Here is a 12,285-nt window from a genome sequence, read left to right as displayed (position 1 = left end):
TAGAGAAGGAACACACATAAGCAACTTAAGAGCAACATTTTACAACATGCACGCTTGCAGTCTGCTGCCAATGGGCATGTCTAATTCTGGAATAGTCTGTAAAAGATCTAAAGATTTCTGTTGGATAAGCATATATTGTATAATGGTGCACAACTGAACAACGATGCAATCTGTGCATGATCCACGGAGGGAGAAAACTGAATTGTCTGAACATCAATCATGGCTGCTAAGAGAACCAAATATACAATAGAAAATATCCAACCAGTATGCAGTGTTCATATATACCTTGTGCCATCTAACGTTTAAACCATGTGTAGACATCTAAGTCTTTGCCATGAAGTTGCCGGTGCTGCTCTTGGAGCCCAGGCAGCCAGCGGGAAGAGATCTCAGACATATCCTCGCCTAGCCCCAGCTGCTGCAAACTTCCCAACCCCTCTATATGGCTTAAGTTTGGACAACCATATACACGCAGCTCTGTCACTTGTGGGAGGTTGGAGATCCTCTGCAGGCCTTCACAATCCTCAATATGAAGGAGCTCAGAGAACAGACGGAAGTTCTCCACGGCCTTCAAGTTGTTTAGCCTTCTTAAAAGGATCTGCTTCAAGCCGGCAGTGTCCTCTCCAAGCTGTGGCGGCAGAGCCCTCAGCTTCCGGCAACCTTGAAGTTGCAACACAACCAAACGAGGCAGCAGTTGCAACCTTGCCGATTGGGCATCCTTTTTTCGAATCTCAGCAGCTCCATCCTCTCCTCGTCCATCAGCAACAGCAACTTCTTCCTCAAAAAAAGACCACTCCTCCCAGTTGGGCATATCTTCGAAGATCAACCATTCAAGTTTTGGGAAAGCAACCAACTCATCACATACATGATCACCCTTCTTGCAACCAACAAATTCAGGTCCCACCTTGGTAACTGCATGTGCTCCATCAATTCTCAGATATTTCAAGTTGGGTTTCAAGTGTATTAAGGAAGATGCACACATGATCGTACATCTATGAGTTTCAAGTGTATTAAGGAAGACAAAAAAGTGGTACGAAACTAGCTGGCATACCGCTGACCAAAGAATCTGACAATACTTAGGTTTTCCAGGTTGTGCGGAGGTATTAGCTTCTCAAAGACCTTCCCAGTATTACTAACATCTTCTTCTGAATATGACCCCTCTTCACGTTCAGTCCACTCTAGTGTTAGTTTCTGTAGATGCCTTTTGTCCGTAAGCACTGTATTTGTACTGTAGTGAGCTGCTCTTTCCAATTTAACAAGAGAAAGATACCTCATCTGCAACAGAGAAGACAACTCTTCCAACTTCCATCCATCTTGTATAACAGGATTATCACTTCCATCACCAACAGGATAATCTTCTAAATAAGTGAGGAACTTCAGTTTCCCTATCCCTTTGGAAACCTGATTTATTTTTGTGCCTGTTGAGAGGACCTACTAGTGACATGAACAAGAATAGAGGGACGAAAATGTAAAACCCACCTTGTATATACTACTCCCGTGGAGGGATGGAAGGATAAGGTCAATCCTCAATGTTCCAGACTCCTCTCCCGTTCTTGAGCTAATCAACATGGCATCAGAGCCACCCGTCTCCGGCGAGGCAGCGGTGGCCGTGGAACGGCGTTGAGTGGGTTCGGAGGCGGTGGAAGTTGGTGGTGGTGCTGGTGGTCAACGGCGCTGTGAAGGAGGGCGACCTGGCCCCGTGAGGCGACTCAGTGCAGTGGCGGAACTAAGCAGAGTGCTGCGGCGGTGAAGGAGGTGCTGGGAGGAACAAGGCGGCGAGGAGCAGTGGTCTGATTTACCACGGGTGAGTTGGCTGTTTGTGTGGTTGCGTGTGGAGGTTGCCCAGGCTGGTGGTGTGATTAGGGAGGAGAAAGGAGCCGACGGCTAGCTAGTGCAGGGTGCAGAGGCTTGAATCTAAGAAGTGGAAGTGCAGCGTGTAGAGGAGATGGCTGAAATCAGTGATGCCCCAGCAGTTACTTCCGGTGAGCTTGCGGCTGTATTGCGAGCGATGGATGAGAAATACAGGGCTCTGTTTGATGCAATCAGCAAGCAAGCTAGCAGCTCCAAATCAGAGGCTGAAATAAAGGAGGAGATACATCCCTTACAGATGCCACATGTGAAGTTAGAGGGTCCTGAGAACTATGTAAGCTGGGCTGAGCATGCTGAAACCATCCTGGTTTCAAGGAAATTGGAAGGATACATCATTGGGACAGTAGAGAAACCTGAGGAAGAAGGTTCAAAAGAAGGCCAAAAATGGAGAGCAACCAATGCTTTGGTCAGGGCATGGCTTCTGAGTTCGATGTCTTCTCAGATTGCAAAGCAGGTTGAGAGAATCAAAGATGCTTCAGAGATTTGGAGGCTCCTGAAAGGCACATATTCAGGAGTGGGAAATGAGATGTTAGCATGCAAAATTCAAAATGAGTTGCAGGAGCTGAGCCAAGGTGAGAGAACAGTGGTGGAATATGTGTCTGAACTTAAAAGGTTGTGGAGTGACCTGGACTACTATGATCCAGTTGAAATGGAGTGTGGGAAATGTATTGAGAAGCATAGTAAGTGGACTGAGAGGAGACGTGTTAGAGACTTCCTAAATGGCCTCCATCCCAGGTTTGAAAATAGGAGAGCAGCTCTATATGGCAGTGGGAAGCTACCAAGTCTTGAGCAAGCAATTTCTGCAATAGCGAGTGAAGAAACTCGGCTAAGGTTGGAGGCAGCAGGATCGGCTTCACAGGGAGTAACGCAAAGGCGCTCAGCTTTCTCGGCTGCAGGAGGTGGAAGATACCAAAGAACAGGAGCAGGTAACGGTGAAAGAAAATGTTTTGAATGTGGATCACCAGAACATCTTGGGGCAGGCTGCCCTAAATTGATGGGAGGAGGTCGTGGTAGAGGCCAGGACTGGCGAGGTAGAGCCAGAGGCAGATTATTTGATGCATGTGGTGGCCGTGGAAGAGGCATGTTGTTTCCCGGAAGAGCAAACACTTCAACTGCCGAGGAAGTGTCTCAGAAATTGAGCATTGAGATAACCCCCGATGAGCTAGAGAAGTGGCGTCAATTCAAGAACCTAAATCTTGGTGTCGAACAGCCTCAGGAGTCACATGCATCATCCTCTTCATCAGCAAATTTTTCTGGTAATAATTCTCATACTGTAATGTGTACTGATTATCTTGCAGCTGGTGCACAATGGTTAATTGACTCAGGGGCTTCGAGACATATGACTGGTTCTATTAGGGAGTTGTTCAACTATATTCCTGTTTCTAAAAAGGAAAATGTGAAATTGGCTGATGGTTCAACCCAAGCCATTGTTGGGTCTGGAATTGTCAAATGCAGCCCAAATATGTCATTATCTTCAGTTTTACATGTTCCAGCATTTCCCAATTAATCTTCTATCTATAAGCTGCATCACTAGAGAGCTAAATTGTGCTGCAATATTCTTCCCCACTTGGTGTATTTTTCAGGAACTTGGAACTGGAAAAGAGATTGGGATAGGGAGCATGCGTGATGGGTTATATTACTTGGATAGTAATATATTTCCTGCAGTGGCTGCTACAGTGTCTCCCTCGTCACTAGAAGAATTCCTACTTGAACATCGTCGGTTGGGACATCTTTCTTTTGCTATTTTGGGTCAGATTTACCCTAATCTCTATTGTAAAATTAGTAAAGAACAACTAATGTGTGATGCTTGTCAGTATGGAAAGCAAGTTAGGAGCTCTTATTTATCATCTGATAATAGAAGTGATGTGCCTTTGCAAACTATACATTCAGATGTGTGGGGCCCTAGCAAAGTGACATCTATTAATGGTTATCGCTACTTTGTCACTTTCATTGACTGCTGCACTAGAACTACCTGGGTTTATGTGTTACGCCATAAAAGTGAAACATTTGAATGCTTTAGAGATTTCCATAATCTGATTAGGACTCAATATAGTGCTTGTGTGAAAGTGTTACGAACTGATAATGGCACAGAATATGTGAATGGGGACTTTGATGAATATTTGTCAAACTTTGGAATTATCCATCAAACTAGTTGCCCAGGTACTTCAGAACAGAATGGTTTGGCAGAAAGGAAGAACAGGCATATTTTAGAAATTGCAAGGTGCATAATGTTTGCCATGAATGTTCCAAAGTACTTGTGGAGTGAAGCAGTGATGACTGCAGCTTATTTGATGAATAGGATGCCTTCTCGGGTGCTTGGCTACAAGACACCAATAGAGTGTCTCACTGGGAGAACTACATATGTAGTTCCACCAAAGGTGTTCGGGTGTACATGTTTTGTAAAGGACTATAGGCCTTCGGTTGGGAAGCTAGATCCAAGAGCAGTAAAGTGTATATTTGTGGGGTATTCTGGTAAACAGAAGGGCTATAAATGTTGGTGCCCATCCGAGAAGAGAATGTTTGTGAGTATGGATGTGGTGTTTCGTGAACATGAACCATTTTATGGGGAATCAGTCGACTTATCTGATGTATTTCCCGATTCGTTTACTGATGACCTCTTAGATGCAAACTATGAGACAGGGGGAGATAAAGAAGTGGAGAACACCGATGCTACATCACAAAAGATGATTATTGGAGTGATACCTGCTGAAGGAAGGGAACAAGATAAACCAAATGAGGTACAACAATGGCGAAAACCAAACGAAGAAAGGGAATGCCAAGTGTATACAAGAAGGCAGCAATCAAAAGAGAAACAAATGCAGGGGGAGGAAGTAACTTCTTTGGAGCCTCACCATGAAGCCTATGAACCAGAAAGAACACCATCCAGAGTGGAGCAGCCTGATGCGAATGACTCAACACCAGACCCACCATTACCATCTCAGGCTCCACAGGTAACTCCGTCATGTGATGATAATGCTCTTACATTGGATGATCTAGATATACCCATTGCCCACCGAAAACAACCTCGATTAACTGCTGGGAAATTGCCATCAAGAATGTCACCCTACAATGTCTCCAATCATGTTTCATATTCCTCTGTGGGTCCTCAATACAATTCATTTATAGCTGCTCTAGATTCGATGGCACCACTACCACATGACTGGCAGGAGGCAGTAAGGGACCCAAGGTGGAGAGCAGCAATGGTTGAAGAAATGACTGCACTCGATAAGAATAATACTTGGGAACTCTCTATACTTCCTGCAGGTAAGAAAGTTGTGGGTTGTAAGTGGGTGTTCACCATAAAGCAAACACCTGAGGGCAAAATAGAGAGATATAAAGCCAGACTAGTGGCAAAAGGGTACAGTCAAACATACGGAGTGGATTACGATGATACTTTTGCCCCAGTGGCTAAGATGAATACTATTAGAACCCTGATCTCATTAGCAGCGAATTATAAGTGGAATCTTTTTCAGATGGATGTTAAGAATGCTTTTCTACATGATGACTTGCAAGAGGAAGTATATATGGAAATCCCACATGGGTTTAATAGTAAGGAGACAGAGGGTAAGGTGTGCAGACTAAAAAAATCATTATATGGACTCAAGCAATCACCAAGGGCCTGGTTTGGGAAGTTTTGCAAGGAGATCCGCTCACTTGGCTATCAGCAAAGCAATGCTGATCATACACTGTTTTTCAGGAGTAATCATGGCAAACTTACAATTCTTGTGGTTTATGTTGATGACATTGTTATTACAGGTAATGATGATGAGGAGATAAGACGGTTGAAAAAAATGCTAGCAAAAGCATTTGAAGTAAAAGATCTTGGGCATCTAAATTACTTTCTAGGAATTGAAGTTGCATATAATATGTTCTTGATTTACTTGTTGAGACTGGAATGCTAGACTGTAAACCTGCCTCTACACCAATTGAGGCAAACCATCGAATTAAGGCAGATATGGGTGATCCTGTTGATAAAGGTCAGTATCAACGGCTGGTAGGGAGACTAATCTATTTGTCCCATACTAGGCCAGATATTGCATATGCTGTGAGTATTGTGAGCAGATATATGCATGACCCAAGATCTACACATTTAAATGCTGCATATAGAATCTTGAGATACCTAAAGGGATGCCCTGGGAAAGGAATTCTATTCTCAAATTCTAGACATCTCAGTATAGAGTGTTACACAGATGCTGACTGGGCTGGGTGTCTAGATGATAGAAGGTCCACTTCTGGCTACGGCATCTTTGTTGGAGGAAATTTGGTTAGCTGGAGGAGCAAAAAACAAAGTGTAGTGGCCAGGTCTACTGCTGAAGCAGAGTTACGGTCCATGGTCTCTGGAATATGTGAATTAGTATGGCTACGCTTACTACTTACTGAACTACAATTGTACAAAGGGGGGCCTCTTCGGATCTACTGTGATAATCAAGCCACAATAAATATAGTAAATAATCCAATCTAGCATGATAGGACGAAACATATTGAAATAGATAGGCATTTCATCAAAGAGAAGCTAGATGAGGGAACTCTTCAAGTTAGCTTTGTCAACTCAGGTGATCAGCTTGCTGATGTATTAACCAAAGGTATTAGTGTTGTAAATTATATGAAATTATGTAACAAGATGGGGCTCATAGACATATTTGCCCCATCTTGAGGGGGAGTGTTGAGAGGACCTACTAGTGACATGAACAAGAATAGAGGGACGAAAATGTAAAACCCACCTTGTATATACTACTCCCGTGGAGGGATGGAAGGATAAGGTCAATCCTCAATGTTCCAGACTTCTCTCCCCTTCTTGAGCTAATCAACAGTGACCAAAAGAGTAAGACATCATAAACTGCACAACATCGTCACTCAAACAAAATTAACTCAAAGAACCAATAAGCTCAGCATGAACGTTCAATAGGGAGCCAATAGATTCCAGAAGACAAGATATGCCAGTACAATCCATATTAAGTAGACGTAGATGTATCAATTTTCCTATATAGTCTGGAATGCTTTGTACAAGTGAGTAATTCATTACCAAAACACGAAGAAGAAGAAATCTCTTGAACAATGTATCTTCGATTCCCCATGGACCCTCAACAGTTATGAAAGTCCTCACCTTAACCTCCCTCTTATCCACTCTAGGTAACACTAACATATCCTTCTTAATAAGAGCAGTAACCCGTCGTAGTTTTGACATGTTTTCACCCCTTAATGTTTCAACATCTCCAATAAAACATTCTTTTGATATGTTACAAGCAAGTTGCCTTAAGAGGTCATGCATTCTGCAGTTAGCCTGGTCAAAACTTATCATTTCTGGCTGGAGGAGATTCCGATGAATTAGCTCATAGTAGTAGTCTTCTCTATGTCTTCTATTAGTTGACCTTGCTGCTCCTCGATGAAGCCTTCAGCAATCCATAACCAGGTAACTTCATCACGTTTAATGACAGAGTCTTCAACATACAAAGCACAATAAAGGAAACACTGCTTCAAACGATGCGATAACTCATCATAGCTTAGATACAAAGCTTCTTCTGTTTCATCCAAGAGGATGCTCTGAGAGCCAATAAATCTGCCCAAATACCTTTTCCACTCATTATCTGTTAGTTCTCTGCTTGACAAAGCACTAGCGGTAACCTTGATTGCAAGAGGGAGGCGACCACATTTATGAACAATCTCAATCCCTGTTTTTCTTAAATTCCGCACTTCCTTTTCTTCCTTGATGTTCATGCTCTTCCAAAGTAGCTCCCATCCCACTTCTACTGACATGAGATCAACTTGATGGGTATGGTCTACACCTATTCTCTTTGTAATTTGATAATCTCGTGTGGTTACCAATATTATTCCAACACTTGTTTCGCGAAATGCAGGTCTCAGTAAATCTATCCATACATTGGAATGCCACACGTCATCAAGAACGAGAAAGAAACTCTTGCCTTTAATTGTTTGTGCAAGCTTCCTCTGCAGCTCTGTTATGCTTTCGCCTTGCTCACTATGCACACCAATATTCCGGAGGACCTCTTTCAAAAGAGTTACTTCATTGTAGTCTTGCGAAACAGAAATCCATGCGTGCATCTTGAAGCTTCCCTTTATTTTCATATCATTGTATATTTTTTGAGCTAGTGTTGTCTTACCAACTCCTCCAGTTCCAACGATACCAAGCTTCTAAGACTTGTATTCCTTGTGTGCAAGCACTAAGTCCACTAACTTCCTATTAGAATGCATAATCTCCTTCCCGCCAAGGTTGGGCTCAACAAGGTTGGAACTTCTTATCAGCTTGGATGTTGGACCATTTGGAGTAGGTTGTGTACTATGGTTGAAAGTTGAAAATATCTTGGCATTTGCAATGTTCTCAATCTTTCTGTTGAGGTTTCTAATCCGAACAGCAACATCACGGCGTGGCCCAATATTGCAAAAACAAGAGGAAATTGAAAGGCCTTTACATGCAACTGATTTGCCTGATGATGATGAAGGGTGGTCATCAAGTAGCTTGCTTCCTTTACATCTAGCCACGTCCAAGATTTCATCAACATCATATATAACATCTCTCAGTTGACCAAGCCAATTATTTACTGCTAGTTCTTTTGTCCCCCTTTTCTCAGCATCATATATACAACACCGAATCAGTTCTACTCTTTGCAGGACTTCTATGAGCTCTTTTTTCACCCCTAGGATTTGTATGGCCTCATCAATAATGATATCTTTCAACTTATTGGCACATGATGCAAGCAAGCATGCTACAACGGTTGCCATCAAACAGATAAAATTGCACTCACGGGGCAGAGATCCACCAAAAAATACCACGCTGAAAATGAATGCACAAGGTATGTTAATATGTTTTCACAATAACAAAGGTCTCTATAGTAAACACTGGTGTAGAATATTAATGAATTTAGAATAATGGAACTATCCAACATAGAAATTCGGGAGTGGAGTCAGGTATTGAGGTCTAAATCCATGAGTTGGCATTATGTCCTTTTATCTGCTTTGTGCTTGCAACTAACATCCGGTTGCTTGGTTGAATAGCAACCAGATGACAGCTGCATAGCAGCATATACACAAAATGTTGCATTGAGTACAACATACAAATAATCATCCAGTTTCCCACATGCAGCTGCAAAAAACCACATTAGTCGCAAGCTTTGGAGAACAATAGCAAGTCTTACCTTACAAACCAGTCTTCCAGCAAGGGGAAGACTTTAACAATAGGAATCAATAGTGATCATTTTGAAGACGCAGTTTACTCCGATGGTCAGCCCATTACCACTCATAAGATGTCATAAGATCGAGCCAAAGCTAATTAAACTAGATAACAGAAAATTGTCGATCAATCACCAAGAGAAAACCATGTTGCTACACCTGCAATACACAATAGAAGATTATTGATCAAATAGCGAACAAAAGGAGTACTACTGCATTATAAATATGGAAGTACAAGACATCGAGATTGAATATAAGACGTAAGTCATTGATTCAAATCTGATAGAATACTTTTGTACTAAATTGATTTACCTTTTTCTTTGTTTTTGAAACTTTCTCTATATTTTTAGAGAATTTTATGACTTATTGCGGGATGCATGCTTTTTTGGTCTAAACCAACAACAAAAACAACAACAACAACAAAGCCTTTAGTCCTAAACAAGTTGGGGTAGGCTAGAGGTGAAACCCATAAGATCCCGCGACCAACTCATGGCTCTGGCACATGGATAGCAAGCTTCCACGCACCCCTGTCCATAGCTAGTTCTTTGGTGAATACTAAATGAAGCACAGAATGGAAATTGCAGAACAAAAATAAAATTGGACTCTTTTTCATCATACATCAATCAAATAACTACCTGTAATGAACTATCTAGAATCCCTTTTAGTATTTTAGTAAATATATACCTGACTATGGGTGTTGTTAGCACGAACCTTTTCCTGTCTCCACACTCCACAGATCCACTTCAATCGGTGGCGATGAGCAAAGTAAACTGATCAGAGTTCTGCAAGGGGATCTGGATCATCATGAAAGGAAGGACTAACACAAGCGACCAAGACGAAACTTGCTCTGCGTCCTGGCAGCAGAATAGAGGCACACATATGTACACACAACGATTAACTGGAGAAGAACAAGAAGAATGGAATGAACAAAATCCACAAATTTCCTGGTGCCTTACAGCCCCCCCCCCCCCCCCCCCCCCCCCCCCCCCTTCTGCTCGCGTAGAAACTGCAGGTTAGACAGCAGAGTCGACGGAGGCAGCCATTAGCTGGGATGGTGTCTCGACTCTTGAGAAAGAGATTGGTGAACTGCCCCATGAGCTGCTTTGCCTATTGGCTACTTATATTAAACACTGTTTAATTAGCTACTCCCTCCGTCCCATAATGTAAAACGTTTTTTGACACTATAATTAAGCTGCATCAACATCTGCTCATAATTAAGCTGCTTTGTTTTATAAGGAGGTGCGGCGATCGTATATGAACACCGGGCGACAGAAATTACCTCACCAACCACGTCCCAATATAAGAGTGGATAATTAAACTGTTTCAATCAGGAGCAAGAAAAGTGACGAAGACCACAGATAAATTTAAACAGGAATGCTGAATAAAAATAACATGTAACGAATTTTATGTAGAAAGTAGATAACAGATAAAGATAGTGTGATCTTTCATTTCAGGTATGACATTTGATGGGTTTCAGGAGTAACATATATTTAGATCGTCAATTTAACTGTACCAAATATGAAGAATTATGTGTCACTCTGCTATGCCGCTTGTCATCTAGGAGTAGGAGTGCGCCCGACCATATTCAGCGAGCATTGAACCAAAATCTGCGTAGGTCACGTTACCTGGAGAAGCAGATTGATTTGATTCCCCGCATCTCGAATGTCAATTAGTCCCAGACAGATCTGGCACCGAACTAAGAGTAGCCCAGTATGGACCTCTCAACACGAGAGTATTGGAGTAGAAGACAGGAGGAGCGACCCGGCACGAGAGCGGTAGCGCCGCCAGGGCGACGACGGCGCGGTGTGGCGGCCACTCCTGACCGGATGTCACCCTCATCCAGAACCTCTGCTTCTCTCCATCATCGGTGTGCAAGTAAGAGGATACGGCGGCGATGACGACGGCAACGGCGCGCGAGCAGTCGGAGTCGGAGCCCAGCCTCCGCCCCCGTCGTCCCGTCCCCTCCATCTACTCTCGCCGGATCCCAGCGGGGCGACCTCGCCAACGTCCAGCAGTCACCCCGTCGCCTTCCTCGCCTCACCACTGGGCTGCCAGCCCATATAGCGGGCAGAAGCTGGGGAGCCTGTATAAACGCGCCTGTTGCGAGCTGTAAAAATATTGATCTTGTTTTAAAAAAGGTTCATCATGCCTCAAAAACATAATCAACACGTATTTAAATAATAATAATTTCGTAAAAAATACTATCCATTATGATTTCAAAATGTTTATCATGTATTAAAAATGTTTCATGTTTTTTAATAAAAGTTCATGGTGCATTTAAAATAATGTTCATATCATATTTAGAAAATACTCATCAAGTTTTTTAAAAGACCATGTTCTAGAAAAAGTGTTCTCTGGGAAAAGGGGAAAACAAAAAAACAGAAAAATAAAAAAAGGAAAGAGAGAAACCATAAAAAGAAGTGGAAAACATAAAAAAGACTTTAAAATATTTACAAATTTTTGGGACCAAAAATATCTACTCTAAAACAAGTTTATGAAACTACAAAAATGTTCTACACAATTAAAAAATGTTCATGTATTTAGTAAAAAATAGTAATGTTATGAAAAATATGATCATGCCTTCTTATAGAAGTATTTGTGTAATTATTTAAAATTGTTTGCACAATTTAAAACATATTTGCATATTCTAAAAAAGGCCATTTTCTAGAAAAAGTGTTCATATAATATTTTGAAAATGTTCATCAAGTTTTTAAAAAAGGCCATTTTCTAGAAAAAGTGTTCATATCATATTTTGAAAATGTTCATCAAGTTTTTAAAAAAGGCCATTTTCTAGAAAAAGTGTTCACTAGGAAAAGGGGAAAACATAAAAACATAAAAAAGGAAAGAGTGAATGAAAACATAAAAAGAAGTAGAAAAATAAAAATAGTATATTGGAAAACATAAAAGAAAAGATATTTACTTATTCATATATTGGAAAATTGACATAGAACTCGGGTTTAAGAAAAATCTGATGAAACTGCATATCCTCGGGCAACCCCAGCTGCTGCAAACTTCCCAACCCCAAGGAGACGCAGGAAACAACTGACAAAGCACTAGCCTGTATATATGCATCATTAATTCAAGGCAACAAAAAAGATTCAACTACTTGAGGCTCTAAGCAGAGCACGCTTGCGAACAGTTAAACTTGGACATTGCGTTAGCTAGCAAGTTACTGTCAGTAACTCTGTTAATTGATGCGAGGCCAGGGGTTTCAACCTCCATTTTGAGAAAAAC

At 41.8% G+C, this 12,285-nt stretch overlaps 1 pseudogene; it reads right to left on the bottom strand.

Moving 5' to 3' along the window:
• Window positions 1-295: 295 nt before the first annotated feature.
• LOC125546586 lies at window positions 296-10,006 on the bottom strand (annotated as a pseudogene).
• Between the last annotated feature and the right edge of the window lie 2,279 nt (window positions 10,007-12,285).

The sequence above is a fragment of the Triticum urartu genome, chromosome 3 (genome assembly GCF_003073215.2).
Source record: "Triticum urartu cultivar G1812 chromosome 3, Tu2.1, whole genome shotgun sequence".
Classification (NCBI taxonomy): Eukaryota; Viridiplantae; Streptophyta; class Magnoliopsida; order Poales; family Poaceae; genus Triticum; species Triticum urartu.
Note: the sequence above shows the minus strand (reverse complement) of the source record. Positions and strands in the feature narration are given on the sequence as shown.